We start from the raw sequence: 20,675 nt of genomic DNA on the forward strand, positions 1-20,675 counted from the left end.
GCCGTATGACCCACCAGTGACCCTGCACAGCTGTGTGATCTAGCAGTGACACTGTACAATTGTACGGGACCTAGGAATGAACCTGCACAGCTTTGTGTCCCAGCAGTGGCCATGCACAGCTGTGTAACTCAGCAGTGACCTTGCATAGCTGTTTGATCCAGAAGTGACCATGCACAGCTGTGTGGCCCAGCAGAGAACCTGCACATCTGTATGCTCCAGAAGTGACCCTGCACAGTTGTGTGACCCAGCAGTGAACCTGCACAGCTGTGTGACCCAGCACTGACCATGGGCAGCTATGTGACCAAGCAGTGTCCCTGCCCAGCCGTATGATCCTCCAGTGATCCTGCACAGCCGTGTGATCCAGCAGTAACCCTGCACAGCTGTATGATCCAGAAGGTACCCTGAACAGCTTTGTGACCAAGCAGTGACCCTGAGCAGCTGTGTGAACAAACAGTGACCCTGAGCAGCTGTGTGACCCAGTCGTGACCCTGAGAAGCTGTGTGACCAGGCCGTGATCCTGTACAGCTGTGTGACCCAGCAGTGACCCTGCACAGCTGTGTGATCCTGCAGTGACCCGCACAGCTTTGTGATCCAGCAGTAACCCTGCACAGCTGTATGATCCACAAGTTACCCTGAACAACTTTGTGACCAAGCAGTCGCACTGAGCAGCTGTGTGAAAAAGTAGTGACCCTAAGCAGTTGTGTGACCTAGGCGTGACCCTGAGCAGCAGTGTGACCAAGCAGTGATCCTGGACAGCTGTGTGACCAAGCAGTGACCCTGAGTAACTGTGTGACTCAGCAGTGAGCCTGACCAGCTGTGTGGCATAGTCGTGACCCTCAGCAGCTGTGCGATCCAGCAGTAACCCTGCACAGCTGTGTGACCCAGCAGTGGCACTACACAGCTTTGTGACTCAGCAATGTCCCTGCACAGCTGTGTGACGCAGCAGTGACACTGCACAGCTGTGTGACCCAGCAGTGACCTTGCATAGCTGTGTGACCAAGCAGTGACCCCGCACAGCTGTGTGACTCATTAGTGACCACCACAGCTGTGTGACCCAGCAGTGACCATGCGTAGCTGTGTGACCAGTCAGTGACCCTGCAAAACTATGTTACGAGACAGTCACCATCGCAGCTGTGTTTTCCAGCAGTGAATCTGCTCAGCTATGTTACACAGCAGTGACAGTGCACAGCTTTGTGACCCAGCAGTGGTCATGCACAGTTGTGTAACTCAGCAGTGATCCTGCACAGCTGTATGATATATAAGTGACCTGCACAGCTGTGTGACCCAGCAGTGAACCTGCAGATCTGTGTGACCCAGCACTGACCCTGGGCAGCTGTGTGACCAAGCAGTGTCCCTGCACAGCCGTATGACCAACAGTGACCCTGCACAGCTGTGTGATCTAGCAGTAACCCTGCACAGCTGTGTGACCAAACAGTGACCCTGAGCAGCTGTGTGATCCAGCAGTGACCCTGCAGAGCTGCCTAACCCAGCAGTGACAGTGCACAGCTGTGTGACCCAGCAGTGATCCTGCACAGCTGTGTGACCAAGCAGTGACCCTGAGCAGCTGTAGGATCCAGCAGTAACCCTGCACAGATGTGTGACAAAGCAGTGACCCAGAGTTGCTGTATGACCCAGCAGTGACTTTGAGCAGATGTCTGGCCAAGTCGTAACCCTGACCAGCTATGCGATCCAGCAGTGACCTTGCACAGCTGTGTGACCCAGCAGTGGCACTACACAGCTGTGTGACGCAGCAGTGACCCTGCACAGCTGTGTGACCAAGCAGTGTCCATGCAATGCCGTATGACACACCAGTGACTCTGCACAGCTATGTAATCCAGCAGTAGCCCTGCACAGCTGTGTGATCCAGAAGGTACCCTGAACAGCTTTGAGACCAAGCAGTGACCGTGAGCAGCTGTGTGACCAAGCAGTGTCCCTGCCCAGCCGTATGACCCACCAGTGACCCTGCACAGCTGTGTGATCTAGCAGTGACACTGTACAATTGTACGGGACCTAGGAATGAACCTGCACAGCTTTGTGTCCCAGCAGTGGCCATGCACAGCTGTGTAACTCAGCAGTGACCTTGCATAGCTGTTTGATCCAGAAGTGACCATGCACAGCTGTGTGGCCCAGCAGAGAACCTGCACATCTGTATGCTCCAGAAGTGACCCTGCACAGTTGTGTGACCCAGCAGTGAACCTGCACAGCTGTGTGACCCAGCACTGACCATGGGCAGCTATGTGACCAAGCAGTGTCCCTGCCCAGCCGTATGATCCTCCAGTGATCCTGCACAGCCGTGTGATCCAGCAGTAACCCTGCACAGCTGTATGATCCAGAAGGTACCCTGAACAGCTTTGTGACCAAGCAGTGACCCTGAGCAGCTGTGTGAACAAACAGTGACCCTGAGCAGCTGTGTGACCCAGTCGTGACCCTGAGAAGCTGTGTGACCAGGCCGTGATCCTGTACAGCTGTGTGACCCAGCAGTGACCCTGCACAGCTGTGTGATCCTGCAGTGACCCGCACAGCTTTGTGATCCAGCAGTAACCCTGCACAGCTGTATGATCCACAAGTTACCCTGAACAACTTTGTGACCAAGCAGTCGCACTGAGCAGCTGTGTGAAAAAGTAGTGACCCTAAGCAGTTGTGTGACCTAGGCGTGACCCTGAGCAGCAGTGTGACCAAGCAGTGATCCTGGACAGCTGTGTGACCAAGCAGTGACCCTGAGTAACTGTGTGACTCAGCAGTGAGCCTGACCAGCTGTGTGGCATAGTCGTGACCCTCAGCAGCTGTGCGATCCAGCAGTAACCCTGCACAGCTGTGTGACCCAGCAGTGGCACTACACAGCTTTGTGACTCAGCAATGTCCCTGCACAGCTGTGTGACGCAGCAGTGACACTGCACAGCTGTGTGACCCAGCAGTGACCTTGCATAGCTGTGTGACCAAGCAGTGACCCCGCACAGCTGTGTGACTCATTAGTGACCACCACAGCTGTGTGACCCAGCAGTGACCATGCGTAGCTGTGTGACCAGTCAGTGACCCTGCAAAACTATGTTACGAGACAGTCACCATCGCAGCTGTGTTTTCCAGCAGTGAATCTGCTCAGCTATGTTACACAGCAGTGACCGTGCACAGCTTTGTGACCCAGCAGTGGTCATGCACAGTTGTGTAACTCAGCAGTGATCCTGCACAGCTGTATGATATATAAGTGACCTGCACAGCTGTGTGACCCAGCAGTGAACCTGCAGATCTGTGTGACCCAGCACTGACCCTGGGCAGCTGTGTGACCAAGCAGTGTCCCTGCACAGCCGTATGACCAACAGTGACCCTGCACAGCTGTGTGATCTAGCAGTAACCCTGCACAGCTGTATGATCCAGAAGTTACCTTGAACAGCTTTGTGACCAAGCAGTGACCCTGAGCAGCTGTGTGACCAAGCAGTGACCCTGAGCAGCTGTTTGGCCCAGTCGTGACCCTGAGCTTCTGGGTGACCAAGCAGTGATCCTGTACAGCTGTGTGACCCAGCAGTGACCATGCACAGCTGTGTGATCCTGCAGAGACCCGCACGGCTGTGTGGTCCAGCCGCGAAACTGAGCAGCTGTGCGATCCAGCAGTGACCCTGAGAAGCTGTGTGACCAAGCAGTGGCCCTGAGCAGCTGTGTGATGCAGCAGTGACCGTGAGCAGCTGTATGACCAATCAGTGGCCCTGCACAGCTGTGTGATCCATCAGTGAACCGCACAGCCGTGTGACCAAGCAGGGACCTTGAGCAACTGTGTAACCCAGCAGTGACCTTGCACAGATTTGTAATCCAGCTGCGACCCGCAGAGATGTGTGACCAAGCAGTGACCCTAGCAGCTGTTTGACCCAAACGTGACCCTGAGCAGCTGTGTGATCCAGCAGTGACCGGAGCAGCTCTGTGACCAATAAGTGATCCTGAGCAGCTGTGTGATCAAGCACTGACCCTGCACAGCTGCCTGACTCAGCAGTGACACTGCACAGCTGTATGATCCAGCAGTAACCCTGCACAGATTGGTCATCAAGCAGTGACGCTGAGCAGCTGTGTGACCCAGCTTTACCTCTATTTGTCTTTATTTTCTGAACCTAAAATACTGAGTAAAATGGTGTTTTTTTAATTATATGTTTTTTATAGAACATAGAACATTACAGCACAGAACAGGCTCTTCGACCCTCCAGGTTGCGCTGACCTGTCATAACAAACTGAAGCCCATCTAACCTGCACCATTCCATGTACGTCCATATGCCTGTCCAATGACGACTTAAATATATTTAAAGTTGGCGAATCTACTACCGTTGCAGGCAAAGCATTCCATACGCTTACAACTCTCTGTGTCAAGAAGCGACCTCTGACATCTGTCCTATAGCTATTATCCCACAATTTAAAGCTGTGCCTCCTCGTGATCGCCGTCACCATACTTGGAAAAAGCCTCTCCGTGTCCACCCTATCTAACCCTCTGATAATCTTATATGTCTCTATTAAGTCACGCCAAAACCATCTTCTCTCTTATAAAAACAGCCTCAAGTCCCTCAGCCTTTCCTCGGAAGACCTTCCTTCTATACCAGGCAACATCCTAGTACATATCCTCTGCACCCTTTCCAAAACTTACACGTTCTTCTTATAATACTGTGTCCAGACCTGTACACTATACTCCAAGTGCGGCCGCACCAAAGTTTCGTCCAGCTGTAGCATAACCTTATTGTTCCAGAACTCGATCCCTCTATTTATAAAAGGTAAGACACTGTAAGCCTTATTAACAACCCTGTCAAACTGGGTGGCAACTTTCAAGGAGATGTGTACTTGCACACCGAAATCTCTCTCCTCATCTGCACTACCAAGAATCTTGCCATTAGCCCAGTACTTTGCATTCCGATTACTCAGGCCAAAGTGAATCACCTCACACTTGTCCGCATTAAACTCTATTTGCCACCTTTCAGCTGAGCTCTGCAGCTTATCAATGTCTCTCTGTAAACTGCAACATCCTTTGTCACGATCCACAACTCCACCGACCTTCGTGTTGTCTGCAAATTTACTAACCCACCCTTCAACACCGTCCTCCAGGTCGCTTATTAAAATGACGAACAGCAGTAGACCCCTTACTGGCCCTTGTGGTACACCACTGGGAATTGGACTCCAGGATGAACATTTCCCATCAACCACCACCCTCTGTCTTCTTTCAGCAAGCCAATTACTGTTCCAAAATGCCATATATCCCACAATCCCATTCTTCCACATTTTGTACAAAAGCCTACTGTGGTGAACCTTATCGAACGCCTTGCTGAAATCCATATATACCACATCAACCAGTTAACTATCATATACCTGTTTGGTCACCTTCTCAATGCAATCAATGAGGTTTGTGAGGCACGACCTACCCTTCACAAAACCGTGTTGACTAGCCCGAATCAAATTATTCTTTTCTAGTTCATTATAAATCCGAACTCTTATAACCTTTTTCCAACACATTACCGACATCTGAAAAGAGGTTCACTCATCTCTAATTACCTGGGATGCCTCTACTCCCCTTCTTGAACAGGGAAACCACATTTGTTTTCCTCCAGTCTTCTGGCACTATTCCTGTAGACAATGACAATTTAAAGATCAATGCCAAAGGCTCGGCAATCTTCCGCCTAGCTTCCCAAAGGATCGTTAGGTAAATTTTATCCAGCCCAGGGAACTTATCTATTGTCACACTCGGCAGGATTTCTAATTTCTCTTCCTTGTGAACCTCAATCACACCCAGTCTAGTCGCCTGTATCTCAGTGTCCTCCTCAATACAAACGTCGTTTCCTAGACTGAATACTGTCGAAAATGTAGCAATAAATGCTTCCCTTATCTCACCTGACTCCAAACACAATTTGTTGCATTCGTTCTGTTTGAAATCTGTCCGTTCATTAAACTTTCCACATGACGGCTAGCCTGGAGCAGTATTTCTTTAGAGCGGTAAGATTGTGCTATTTTCTGGGTCGTCGATTAAGTTGCAAAGATTATCTTTATTCAAGTGATGTGCTTTTCCTGTCGGATACAAAAGATTAGACAGATTGGCTTGATCACAGTCATTCGTAAAATGCAAGTGTTCATATTGAAGAATGTGTGTCCGGGATTTCACAAAGTCAGCATAGACTGATGAAAGGGAAATAATGTTTTACGAACATATTAGATATCCTTGAGAATAAACTCAGAATAGATAAGGAACATGAGTGGATGGAGTGCATTTGGATTTTTAGGAACTTTCTGGTAAGGTCCCACAAAGAAAATCAGTTTTGCAAAATCCAAGCCAGTTTAATTTGTATATTACACTGGCATGGACAGTGATTTAATTAACAAACAGAAAGCAGATTATGTAAATTTTTTTGCACTAGAAGGTACTCATTCAATGAGGATCACAGCTTGTGTTCCAATATTCACCAACAGCTATGGTTAATTTGTTTTCATTCATGACAGTAAGTACTGGTCCTTGCCTCGATACTACACACAGTTCTTTTCTTTTCTTATTAATTGGATAATTAATGTGACAGGATATTTCATCATCTCCCTGACTTGCTCTCTGAACTTTGATTGAGTTGCCACATAAACAAATGTGTTGGTGCAGCAATTTAAATTCACCAGTGAAAGGCCTGCCATTGCAAATATAATTTCTGAATTATTATACTTTCTCAGGTACGTTCCTCGAATATTATAATATATGAATTCTGTAACATGCACTGACCACAGAATTATAAAGGTGCCAGAAATGGTCAAAAGTAAAATCACAGACTTTCTTCTGTACTCCATCTCTGGGTCACTGGGAATTTTTCCTTTTCTCTGTCCCTTCAGTCCCTTGCGGGCTCGACTGGTCACTAAAATGTGTCTCACTGTCAGAACGTTAAATAACAGAATTAAAGCATACGGAAGCAAAGGTGTTAAAACCCTATCAAACCAATTAAATCCAACCCATCCAGGCTCAATAAAATAAGTTTCCTTTGGATAGCAAAACCATGACATATTAGCAATGACCTGTTTTGGTTCATATATAAAGTAGAAGGGGACATTGTTAAAACAGAGCAGAATGCAGGTCATTGAGAGTATGACAGCTGCATTTTTCTTGGTGCAGAATTTCAGTTTCAGGTTCTGGAAACAAATGGCAATGAATCTATCAAAGGAGAAGGTGACTGTGAACCAGACAGAACAGTCCATTGCAGCTCGTATGAGAACATTGTGAACACTGCAAACTGGGGTAAGGTCCAGAAAAGACACGGCGAAATAATCATATTTAATCTTCCACAGAATAACCTCAGTGATTGTAACAAATAGATCTGCTATCGCCATGGCGACCAGGTAATGACTCGTGCACGTTGAGAGGCCACTTTTTCCTCTGGATATGATCATAATTGCAAGAAAATTAACTGCATAAGAAATAAGAGAACAGAAAATGTTATATTGCAGATTGAATAAATAAGCAATTTTGAGAAGATTTGTAGTTCAGGTTGAGGTTGTAGTTGAAGGTTTGCTTGCTGAGCTGGAAGATATGTTTTCAATTCATCACCATACAAGGTAACATCATCAGTGAGGGTTCGGTTCAGTGCTCGTGTTATATCCCGCATTCTATTTATGTTTCTGTTTTCTTTAGAGTGAGTGATGTGATTTCTGATTCTTTTCTCCCAGAGGATGGTAGATGGGATCCAAATTGATGTATTAGTTGATAGATTTCCAGTCAGAAAGTCATGTCTCCAGGATTTCCCAATCATGTCTCTGTTTCGTCTGTCCTTGGATTGATGTGTTGTCCCAGTCAAAGTGATGTACTTCTTCAGCTGTACTAAAGGCCATGTCTTTTTCAGGCTACTTGGTGTTCATGTAGCCTGGTGGCTAGCTTTCTGCCTGTTTGTTCGATGTAGTGTTTGTGACAGTCCCTGCATGATATTTTGTAAATGCCATTAGCTTTGCGGTTCTACCACCAGCGTTTGACCTGAGGCTCACTGATGATGTTACCTAGAATGGTGTCAAAATGTCTGAACAGAAGCTTTCCAGTTCCAGCTCAGTGAGCAAACTTAGAACCGGAACACCCTGCAAAACGAACATCAATTACAATATAATGTGCAAGGAATGTAACAAAATCTTCATGAGACAAATGGACAGAAAGCTAGCCACCAGGACATGAACACAAACTGACCAGTAAAAGACATGACCCAATATCACTAGTATGTTTTCATACAGGCAAAACAGGGCACCACTTCAACTGGGACAACAAATCCATCTGAGGACAAGCTTAAAAGAGACACACGTGAATTCCTGAAGGCATGGCATTCTAACTGCAATGCCATCAATTATCACATCGATTTGGACACCATCTACCATCCTCTGAGAAAAACAACCAATAATTGTACCACACACCCTAAGAAACCAAGAAACATTAACAGAAAGCAGGACATCACATCAGCACTTAATCAGAGGCTCACTGATGACGTTACCAAGTATGGTGGTGGTGCATTTGGAAACAATCCTTCCAGCTCACTCAGAAAACTTACAAACAGAATGAATAAACTTCTGTACATGAATTAAACAGTAAGTTTGTTTAGCACAAAATAAAGTTTTAATATCACGTATTTTTTGTTTCACGGATACCACTAAATGCATTTTATGATTGTCACATTCCAGAATAGTATTTGACTGGCCAGAATTGAGATTCTACATTCACTCAAATCCTCCACAAATGATGTCTCTCCCAATTTTCAAGCTATCCCAAGATAGGTTAGAGCCTGGAGAGATGTAGACACTGTGAAAAATTGGATGGATCCGTAAATCAGACTCAACTGAGCAATGGAAGCAGACCGTTTCTTGTTCATGTCCAGTGAATAACACCAGAATGCTCCACAGTTTGGGTTTGCCAAGTGACTAATTCCCCTCAGAATTAATTCTCATACCCTGGATTCTAGCTCTCAGAAGCCGATCGGAGACAGAGTCAGACTAGGCTCGAAATGTTAACTCTGTTTCTTCCTCCTGGAATGCGGTCGGAACTAATTAATTTTACCAGTGTTCTCCGTATGCCGAGATCAAACACGTCCTCCATGTCTCTTTGATCTGACACCGAATCCATCTCAGAGTACATAATTCAATCCAGAACAGCAGACCACTACTGTCAGACTTGAGATACGGACACTGGCTCCGAAAGAGGTGTGTATCACGTGACCAAAGATGTTATGTGACGATCCACTGAATAATATTACATCAGTCAAATTGCTCAGACATATATCTTTTTCAAGTGAAACTTGTGGTTCAGAGTGGCGGCCTTACCATTGCACCGTAAGGGCTCTCATGAGTCAGGATTAAAACATCAATACATTCAAAATGTCTGACTTAATAAATGACATCAATGTTTGAGTGTCTGCACAATTGTGACCACGAGATCAGAATCATCCTTCTTAATGTGCAGAGAGCAATTCTTAATCATTTTTACAAAGCCTCAATAATTTAAATCACTTACCAGGAAGGCTAACGACAGCAAGAATTACATGGAATAATTTATCGATAATTCCAAATGTTTCAAGCATATCGTCTATGATCTATGAAGTGATCTGTGCTTTCGTGCTGCAGTCAATCTCAATGCATCAAACACTGATGTCGCACGTTTGCAAACCCAATACTTTATGCCATGCGGATAACCTAGGGATTTTGAGTTTGCAACACTGCTCCAATTAGTGTTTCTTTGAAATGTGTACAAACAGATTATGACAACGCCCATTAAGTCCTTATGTAAATATATTTTTATTTCTCATATTCAGTTTTTAATATTGGACAATTCCAATACATTAATTAATGAAATGAGAAGCGTTATTCCAGACGCAATGTTGTATTCCACTCAAACATTCCCATCTCTAAATCTCATAGTGTTCCAAAGATATCCTTTTCAGGACAATGCCCACTCAGTAACTAGCTCACTCAGAGAGCTGGATTGCTGATTTACATAGTAGAGGAAATGCAGTTCCCACATGTGCTGAACTTACCATGAAGGACATTCCTTCTCAAATCACTGGAGCTGTTTGATTTGATTTATTGTTATATGTGCCTAAGTACAATGAAAAGCGCGATTTGGGAGCAGTACAGGAGATCACAGTAAGCAAAGACTTACATCGTAGGGAAAAAAATCTTGCATACAATAGCTTTTACAGATTTAGAGTTTAATTTGAAAATGTCGAATGGTTATAAAAATTGTGAGAGATCGATCTGCTATCGGGAGTTCACAAGGATGAGCCATATGTAGGCGCCATCTTGAATTATTTTAAACTCACCACCAGTTGCGGCGCTCAAATGAGGTAGTGTTATATGAGTCTTTGTGATCATGACTGCACATATATCTCCAATCCTCAACAATGGGAGGAGGTGAACACATTCATACAATGATAAGATGAACGCATTCACGAAACTTTTCAGACAGAAATGCTGATGGGTGACTTCAATGGCCTCAGCAAATCTGGAAAACTCTCCACTGAATGGAGTCGGAACTGGCACAAAGGAAAAAGACTGTGATTGCCGATATTCAGCCATCTTAACTGCAGTACATCCTCAAGGAGACTGTCCTTGGCCCAAACATCTTCAGTAGTTTTTATAAAGTACTTCCATCCAGCATGAGATTTATTAGCCAATGAATGTACAATGTTCAACAGCGTATGGGATTACTCAGATACTGAAGCAGTCCATGTCCATGTGCAATTAAATCTGGATCATTTCCAGGAATGGGATGAAAAACTGCAGGGAATATTCATGTCAAAAAATGCCAGACTATGGTAATCTCTGACAAGAGAGAATTAAACGATCATCTTTACATTTTCTATACGGTTCCCATCAACTGTCAACATCATGGGATTACCATTGACCAAAAACTGAACTAGACTAGTCATATAAATATAATGGCAACAGAGCAGGCCAAAGGCTAGGAATCCTACTGTGAACAGTTCAGTGACTCATTAATTCCAAATCATTTGGCAGAGATGAAACCACAAGGCATGGTTGAAGGTTGGTCATTTGTTTAAATGTGGAATAGTGTTTGATCAGCTCTGTGTCAGTGCATTGTTCGATCTGCCCCATGCACTTCCTAGCTGTCACAGAGTCAAAACTTCATAGAGATGTAGAGCATGGAAAAAGAACCCTTTAGTTCAACCCCATCCATGCCCAAAATGTATCCAAAATTAATCTCATCTATTTGACAGAATTTGGCCCAAGTCCCTCGAAATTATTCATTTACAGATACCCAGCCTGATGCCTTTTAAGTGTTGTAATTGTACCAGTTTCCACGACTTCCTCTGGCAGCTCCTTTAAACACACACTACCCTTTGTATGAATAGGTTACCTCTGAGATTCCTTTTAAATCTTTCCTCTTTCACCTTGAATCGATGCCCTCTCGTTTTGGACTCCTGACCACTAAGAAATTTACCTTAGCTAGATTCTCTATGCACGCCCCTCATGATTTTATTAACCTCAGTAAGGTCACCTCTCAGCCTCCATGCTGTAGGGAAAATAGCACCAGCCCATTCAGTCACTCCCTGTATCTCAATCCTCCAACCCTGGAAAAATCCTTGTAAATCTTTCCTGCAAAACCTTAATTTCAACAACATCATTGTTATAGGAGGGTGACCAAAACTGCATGCAGTATTCCAAATGTGGTTCAAGCAATGTCCTGAACAGTGTCAGCATGAATTCCTAACTCCTTATATTCAATGCACTGACTAATGAAGGTAAGCATTTCCTGGCAATGCGGAGGAGACTATGAGTGAATTATTGTAGATGGTGGGAGCAGCATGGCAGGCTGTCCATTCAATACTGGCCACATTTTTATCTTCTCTCTGGTTCGGTTCATTTCATTTTCCTTGTCCTCAGAAGATCTGCAGAGAGGCAGCAATGACGATGGTATCACAGGAAGTATGGCAGCAGTCGTGGTCCTCAGGAGTGGATATCTAGTACTTGGAAGTGGCTGTTGGCCTGAGGATGACATGGTAAGATCAAACCCGATGCGTCGATGAGGGAGTCCCCTCCCCCATCCCCCGGCGAATGTGGAATCAACAGCGTGAAGACAGAGATTTCCCAGAGAGTGGGCCAAAATGGAATCGATTAAACCCTCACAGGGATGTGCACTTAAGTACGACTGTTGAACTTTTACCTTCTTGGCTGCACACTGCACCACCAAGTTTAGTATCATCTGCGAAATTATTAAACACCCCTCCTACATTCGCATCCAAATCATTTATATAAATGACAAAGAAAACAAGGAATCCAGCCCCCATCCTTACATTACACCTCTGGTCTCAGGGCTACATTCTGAAAAGCAGCCCTCTACAAACACTCTCTATCTCCTTCTTAGAGCCAGTTTTGTATCCAAATTGCTAGTTCTGTCTGTATTCCAAATGATCTAACCTTCCTAACCAATCCCATGAGAAACCTTGTCGAACACCTTACTGAAGTCCTTTTCCATACGTTCACCACTCTGCCCTCCTCAATCCTCTTCATTCCAACTTAAAAAACCTAATTAAATTTGTGAGGCATGATTTCCATCGCACAAAGCCATGTTGAATATTGCTAACTAGGCCTTGCCTTTCCAAATACACGTAAATCATGTCATTCAGGATCCCCTCCAGCAACGTGCCCAACACTGATGTAAGAGTCACTAGTATACAGTTCCTAGACTTCTCCTTACCACCTTTCTTAAGTAATGGCACCATATAAGCCCACCTCCTATCTTCTCGCACCTCATCTGTGGCTGCCAATGAAACAAATATCTTAGCAAGGGTCCCAGCAATCATATCCTTAGCATCCCAAATAGTTCTAGGTACACCTCATCAGGTCCTGAGGATTTATTCACTTTTATGTCATACTGTCACAGAGTCACAGATATGTACAGCATGGAAAGAGATCCTTCGATCCAAGCCGTCCATGCCAGCCAGATATTCCAACCCAATATAGTTCCACTTGCTAGCACTCAGCCCATTACCCTCCAACCTCTTCCTATCCAAATGTCTTTTAAACATTGCAATTGTACCAGCCTCCACCCCATCCTCTGGCAGCTCATTTCACACACGTACTACCCTCTGCATAATAATGTTGCCCCTTAGGTCCCTTTTACATCTCTCCCTTCGCACTTCTTACACATGCCCTTTAGTTCAGGACTCCCTGACCTCAGGTGAAAAAAAACTTTGTCCATTTATCCTATCCATGACCCTAATAATTTTGTAAACCTCTATAGCCTCCGACGCTGCAGTGAAAAGTGCCCCAGCCTGTTCCGCCTCCCCCTTTAGCTCAGATCCTCCATCACTGGCAGCATCCTTGTAAATCTATTCTGAACCCTTTCGTGCTTCACAACATCCTTCTGAAAGGTGGGAGACCAGAATTGCACGCAATATTCCAACAGTGGCCTAACCAATGCCACGTACAACCACAACATGACCTCCCAACTTCAGTATTCATTACTCTGACCAATAAAAGAAAGCATACGAAATGCCTTCTTCCCTAGCCTATCGACTTGCGACTCCACTTTCGAGGAGCGATGACCTTGAACTCCAAGGTCTCTTTGTTCAGCAACACTCCCTAGGACCTTACCATTGAGTGTATAAGTCTTGCTAAGATTTCCTTTCCCAAAATGCAGCAACTCGCATTTGTCTGAATTATACTCCATCTGCCACTTCTCGGCCCATTGGCCCAACTGATCAAGATCCTGTTGTAATCTGAGGTAATCTTAATCGCTGTCCACTACATCTCCAATTTTGGTGTCATCTGCAAACTTACTAACTGTACCTCTTATGCTTGCATCCAATTCATTTATGAAAATGACAAAAAGTAGAGGACCCAGCAATGATCGTTGTTGCACTCCACTGGTCACAGGCTTCCAGTCTGAAAAGCAAACCTCCACCATCACCCTCTGTCTTCTATCTTTGACCCAGTATCCACCATGTCCAGCACTTACTCCTCTGTAATATGGACATTATTCAACAAGACGTTATGTATTTCCCCACCTTCTCTAGTGTCTATATCCTTCTCCACAGTAAACACTGATGCAAAACAATCATTTAATATCACTCAATATCCTGTGGTTCCACACCATGTCGGTCATGCTGATCTTTAAGGGCCCTATTCATTCCTACTTACCTTTTGGTACTAATTTATTTGCAGACTCTTTTGGATTTCCCTTAACCCTATTTGCCAATGTTATCTCATGTCTCCTTTCGCCCTCCTGATGTCTCGATTTCTCTAATCATTCAGCAGTCTATACACTTACCAGCCTTGTCTTAATACACAAATAGGAACATACTGTCTCTGGAATCTCGTTATCTCATTTTTGAAGTTTTCTCATTTTCCAGAAATCACCTTACATACAAATATCCGCCCCAATCATTTCTGAAAAGTTCTAAACTTTCCCCATTAAATTCGGCCTTCCTCTAAGTTAGAACTTCAACTTTTACATCCAGTCGATGCTTTTCCATTATTATTTTGAATCTAATAGAATTATGATCGCTGACTCAGAAATGCTCCCCCACTGACACCTCGGTCACCTGCCCTGCCTTATTTCCAAAGCATAAGTATGTTGTTGCACAATGTTGATGTATTGATACACTGAATCAGAAACTTTTCTTGCTCACAAATTCCTCTGCATCCACGCCCTTGACACAATAACAGTCACAGTCTATGTTTGGAATGTTAGAATCTCCTACCATTACCATTCTGTGAGCCTAACTGATAGCTAAGACTTCCTAAACCCTTTGAGACTCAATTTCCTGCTGACTCTGAGGGATCTATAATATATTCCTAATAAGGTGATTTTCTATTTCTTATTTCTTAGTTCCAGCTCTAGTAACTTTCCTGTGCACACTACTAGGAATACCTTCTCTATGCACATTCATAATGTTATTCCCAATTAAAAATGACACACACGCCCCTCCTTTTTTGCCTCCCTTTCATTACTTCCTGAGCATTTGTATCCTGAAACATGAAGCTGCCATTCCTGTCAATTCCTGAGCCATCTCTGTAATTGCTACTATATCCAGTCACATGTTCCTCACCATGCCCTGGGTTAATCTGTCTTACCTGTTGAGCATCTTGCATTGATGTAAATTAAGTTTAATATGTCAGTCTAATCTAATTGCCTGCATTTTTCCTGCCCGCTCTGACTTGCTCCTTTTTTCCAATTGCACTAGTCTCAAACTGACCTCTTTCGTTACTAACTCCCTGGGTTTCATCCAAAGCCCTTGCTAATTTAAATCCTCCCGAGCTGCTCCAGCAAATCTTCCTGCAATATATTGGACCCCTTCTACTTCAGTGCAACCTGTACTTCTTAAAGCGAAGGGAGATAGAGGGCTTGGTAATGTGGTGCAATGACAACAGCTACTCTCTCAATGTCGGCAAAACTAAAGAACTGATCATAAACTTCAGAAAGAATGGAGAAGAAAATGTTCTTATCTACATCCCTGCAACTGAGATTGAGGGATTGGAGAGAGTGAAGTTTCTGGGAGTGATAGGGATCTGTCCTGGACTCCCATGTGAATGTGACGATCAAAAGAGCACAGACCCACTATTCCTCAGGAGGGTCAGGGAACCTGGCATGTTCATAAGGATCCCTACCAACTTCTGCAGATATACCATTGAATGTCTGATGTCCAGGTGCATCAAGGCCCGTTATGGCAACTGCTCTGGCCAGGAATGGAACAAACTACAGAAGTTGGTGTGCACAGCAGAAGCTCCCTTTCTAAGCATGGACTCCGTTTACCTGGCTCACTGCCATGGAAATATTGCCAACATCATCAAAGACCCATTGCACCGCGGTAATGAACTGCTACAACCTGTTCCATCAGATAGAAGATCCATAAACCTGAACACACACACGAGAGGATTCAGGGACAACTTCTTCCTGGTGATTATTAGATTTATGAATGGACGCTCTATCCTCAAACGATGCTGACCTTGCGAACGCTAATCTCATCTAATGCGCGCCCTGTGCAATGCAACCTGTGAGACTTTGTCAGAGTTGACATCACGGAGACAGGACATCTTCTTGTGGAACGTTTCAGAGAACATCTCTGGGACACCAGCACCCACCAACCCCACCGCCCCGTGGGTGAACACTTCAACTCCCCTTCCCACTCTGTCAAGGACATGCAGGTCCTGGGCCTCCTCCACCGCCAAGCCATTACCACCCACCACCTGGAGGAGGAGCACCTCATAGTCTGCCTTGAGACCCTGCAAATACACTGGATAACTGTGGACTTCAATCGCTTCCTCGTTTTCCCTCTCCACACATTATCCCAGTACCAAACCTCCAACTCAGTACCGCCCTCTGGACATGTCCATCACTGTGCCCTGTGACCTATAATCTTCAACCTCATCTTCATCCATCTGTGTTCCCAGCTACTTCCTACACCCACATCCCCCCTTCCATTTACCTCTCAGCCCGGACCCACAAGCCTCATTCCTGCTGAAGATCGTATGCCCAAAATATCAATTCTGCTACTCCTCGGATGTGACATGACCTGCTGAACATTTCCAGCACCACCCTCTCGACCCTGATCTCGAACATCTGCAGTCCTCACTTTCTCCTTTGTCTAAGTTTGTTAATCTATACATCCTTTGTTACTATGGCCTACTTGTAATTTTCGGAAACAAAGCTTACCACTGCACCTTGGTACATGAAACAATCAATCCATCAATCAATTATACAGGACACGTTTACCCCAGTGATATACCAATGAGCCAAAAACGTGAATCCTTCTCCCCTACACCTGCTCCTCAGCCACACATTCATCTGCACTATCCTGCACTGGGAGTAATCCATGTATTGCCACACTGGCGAGCCTACGTTTTAAATTTCTGCCTAATTTCCTATATTTTTTCCTCATAACCTTGTCCTTTTCTTGCCATTTGTTGTTTGTTCCAATGTATACAATGACCTGCTGCTGGTTTCTTTCCCATTTGTGAATGTTCTGAATCCTCTCCAAGATAGTCAAGGGATATCTATTGTGACAAAGCTGCTCCTTTTACAAGGTGCTTGGTGCTTTTTCTCAGAGAGGTCGGAAATGACACAGCCTCCGAAATGTCTGAGGTTGAGGGGTATTAGGACGAGTTTGATTATTGCTAACAGATACTCCCTCAGGCAACAGGCTTTCAGGTTTTTGACAATAAAGCCCTTGTCCAATGAAAGGGGAGTGGCCAGTTCTCGCAGCTCAGCTTCGCGCTAATTTTGTATAGGTTTTAGCTGTAATGGTTTGAATCTGCTGGACCCACAGAAGTAGGTCCGGGATGGTCCTCTCTCGCTGACTTCTCTCCTGTAAGACCCTGCGTTTGATTTTCCCTTGTGTGCCAAGGGGTGTTTTTTTTGGTTCATGCAAGTATTTTAAACAGCATCATTAAGTTGGGATGATCTGTTGGGTTTTCAGAGAGGTTCAGTTATTTGATACTGTGTTAACTGTTGTTTGTGTTTCATTCAGCAATCTTGTAAATAAAGTCAGTTTTGTTAAAAACTAAGTTATTAGTCCGGCACCATCTCTCCTGGAATATTCATTTTGCACCTGCTTAAAGCAGGTTGCCGACCTTCCTGAAATGTTTGGTGGGCTCTGTGCTGGTGGCCACATTATCAAAAGGGTGTAAATACTTTTGTGAGGGTGCAGAGGAGGTTCACCAGGATGTTGCCTGCCATGTTGTTCATTTCTTGCCCTATGTTGTTTTTTCTAATGTATACAATTACCTGCTGCTGGTATCTTTCCCTTTGTGGGCGGCACGGTGACACAGTGGCACATTATTTAGCACTGCTGCCTCACAGAGCCAGAGACCTGGGTTCAATTCCCCGCTTCAGGCAACTGTCTGTGTGGAGTTTGCATATTCTCCCCGTGTCTGCGTGGGTTTCCTCCGGGTGCTCCGGTTTCCTCCCACAGTCCAAAAATGTGCAGGATAGGTGAATTGGCCATGTTAAATTGCCCGTAGTGTTATTTGATGATGTAAATGTAGGGGAATGGGTCTAGGTGTGTTACTCTTTGGAGGGTCGGTGTGGACTGCTGGGCCGAAGGGTCGATTCCACACTGTAAGTAAATCTAAGTATGCAGGGCACTAGCTGTGCGGAGAGGTTGAGTATATTCGGATTATTTTCATTGGAAAGACGAAATCTACAAAATCATGAGAGGTTATAAACAGGGCGGATAGAATAAGCTTTCCCCAGAGTGGGAGACTCAACCTGTAGGGGTCATGAGTTCAACGTGAGAGGGAAAGTGTAAAGGAAGATATGCTTGGAAAACTATGCAAAGGGTGGTGGTTGCAGTGGAGGTGGTGGAGGAGGACACAATAGTGTTACTTAAGAGGTATTGAGACAGATACGTGAATGGGCAGTGAGTGGATGGATTCAGATCCTTAGAAAATAGGCGACAGGTTTAGACACAGGATCTGCATTGGCGCAGGCTTGGAGGGCTGAAGGGCTTGTTCCTGTGATGTTCTATGTTCATAACAATATGAAATGGCTTTATAACTGTCTGGATCCATTTTGGAACCTCTCTGAACAGAATTAAGAGTCCATAAATGAATCACACTTTTTTGGTGAGACATTGAGGTGCAACAGCAGTATATTTGAACTCAGGGCTTTACAAACCTATTTGCAATGTGTTGGTAGAGCAATGTGCTTTGAACATGTATCCGGTGTATACTGCGGTTATTGTACTGAAAAATAATCAGCTGGTTGCTACAGTTACTAAACTGAGCAGTGTAATTAAGTATGTACTCTGAGTATTGAAGTGAATAATAATTAAATAATCTACAATTGACAAAAGAAGGTTTACTTTGATTTTAAGATTCAAAGAAATAAAGAGGTGTGACCTCTTTACTTTATGAAACTAAAATCTGTAACAGATAAAACAGTGTAAATTGGAGGAAGATCACAACAACAGCACTTCATCAGGAAGCTACACACCACTGAAGATGACACCCTGGATGAAGACGAAACATTTGCAAGAAAACCAACAGCACAGCAAATCGATCAACAACTTGGTCAAATTGGGATGTCTGGACAGCATGGATGAGTTAAATCGAAGAGTCTGTTTCTGTGCTGTATGACTCTCTGACGCTATATTTCCCATTCCACCATTACCATCAAGGCATGGATTCAACCCTAATTCAATGAAGAATACAAAAGAACATGCAAATAGCAGGACTGAATACAGTATATGAGGTGATAACATAGCGAAGCTAGAAAACAGGATCTATATGGCTGTAAAGTCATGTCCAACCCACCAATACACTACAACAGCAGCTAATTAACTTGCAAGACCCCATACAGGTATTAAGCAAATCTATTGTTATTTACAAAGTACCGTGCACGAACTGACACAAACACTACCTTGGAAAAATAGGAAGAAAACTAGCCACCAGAATACATGAACATCAACTAGCCACAAAACGACATTACGCTCTCTCACTAGTATCCTTACATATAGACGAGGAAGGATGCTACTTCGTTTGAGACAACACATCATCCGAGGACAAGCCAAACATAGACACGCACGAGAATTCCTAGAAGCATGGCATTTCAAACAGAACTCTATCAACAAACACATCGAAAACACATTGAGAAAAAGGGCAGGAAATTACAGCACCACAGGAAATGATATCACCACCCAAAATGACATCACCGACCCAAATAACCCAAACATATGGGAAGAATTATCAACAGTGCTTCGCCCAGAGGCCCACTGAAGATATTACCTAGTCGGTGACGAAATATCTGGAAATGATCCTTAGAGTTGAGCAAGTAAACTTATATCCAGAACCTCATCTGAGCTACAAATCTTCTCAGAAAGCACTCATCATGCCATGTACATTCCCATCCAGATCTTTGATGTAAATACCAATCCAAAATGTCCAAGCACTAACCCCTGCGGCTCACCGTTAGCCGCAAGCCGACAGTCCAAGTAATGATCTTCAACAATTACCCTCTGCTTTCTACCATTGAATCAACTCTGATTGCAATTAGCTCGCTCTAACTGTATGCCATGTGACCTAACATTCATGACTAGGCTGCCATGCGGCACCTGACTAAAGGCCTGACTAAAGTCCACATAGATAACATTCACTGGCCTACCCTCATCTCTCCTCTTGGAGATGAATTTAAAATTGGAACCTTGCAATCCCAGGAATCAACCCGGATCGGCAGCTATTCTTAAAAAAACTATACTAACATTGCTCATTGAAAGACCTCTGAGAGTTCATTGATGAAGCAGGTGAAGATGGTTAGACCTAGGACACTTCCTGAATAGTTCTTGCATGGATGTCCTGAAGGTGAAACTGCTGACATGAACAATAGCAACTGACGTCCTTCTTGCTGCAACCAGCAGAGAGTTTCGCGCTGGATTATCAATGACTGTGGTTTCTCCTAGGTGCCCTAGGGTCACACTCGGTCATATGGTGCCTTGATGTTAAGGGGAGTTCCTCTCCCTTCTCCTCTGGAGTTCCAGTTTTTTGAACCAATGCTGTAATCAATGGCACTTGGGGCATCCAAACTGGCCATCAGTAAGCAGGTTATGGCTGACCAGGCATTGATTGATAGCCCTGCTACTGATACTTTCCTTCTCATTTCCTTGTTAGAGAATGGACAGATGAGGTTAATTGGCAACGTAAGAGTTGCATAATTTTTCTGTGTAAAATGCGCCTGGGTAATTTTTCACATTCTCGGTCCA

This window comes from Hemiscyllium ocellatum, chromosome 40, assembly GCF_020745735.1.
Source record: "Hemiscyllium ocellatum isolate sHemOce1 chromosome 40, sHemOce1.pat.X.cur, whole genome shotgun sequence".
Classification (NCBI taxonomy): domain Eukaryota; kingdom Metazoa; phylum Chordata; class Chondrichthyes; order Orectolobiformes; family Hemiscylliidae; genus Hemiscyllium; species Hemiscyllium ocellatum.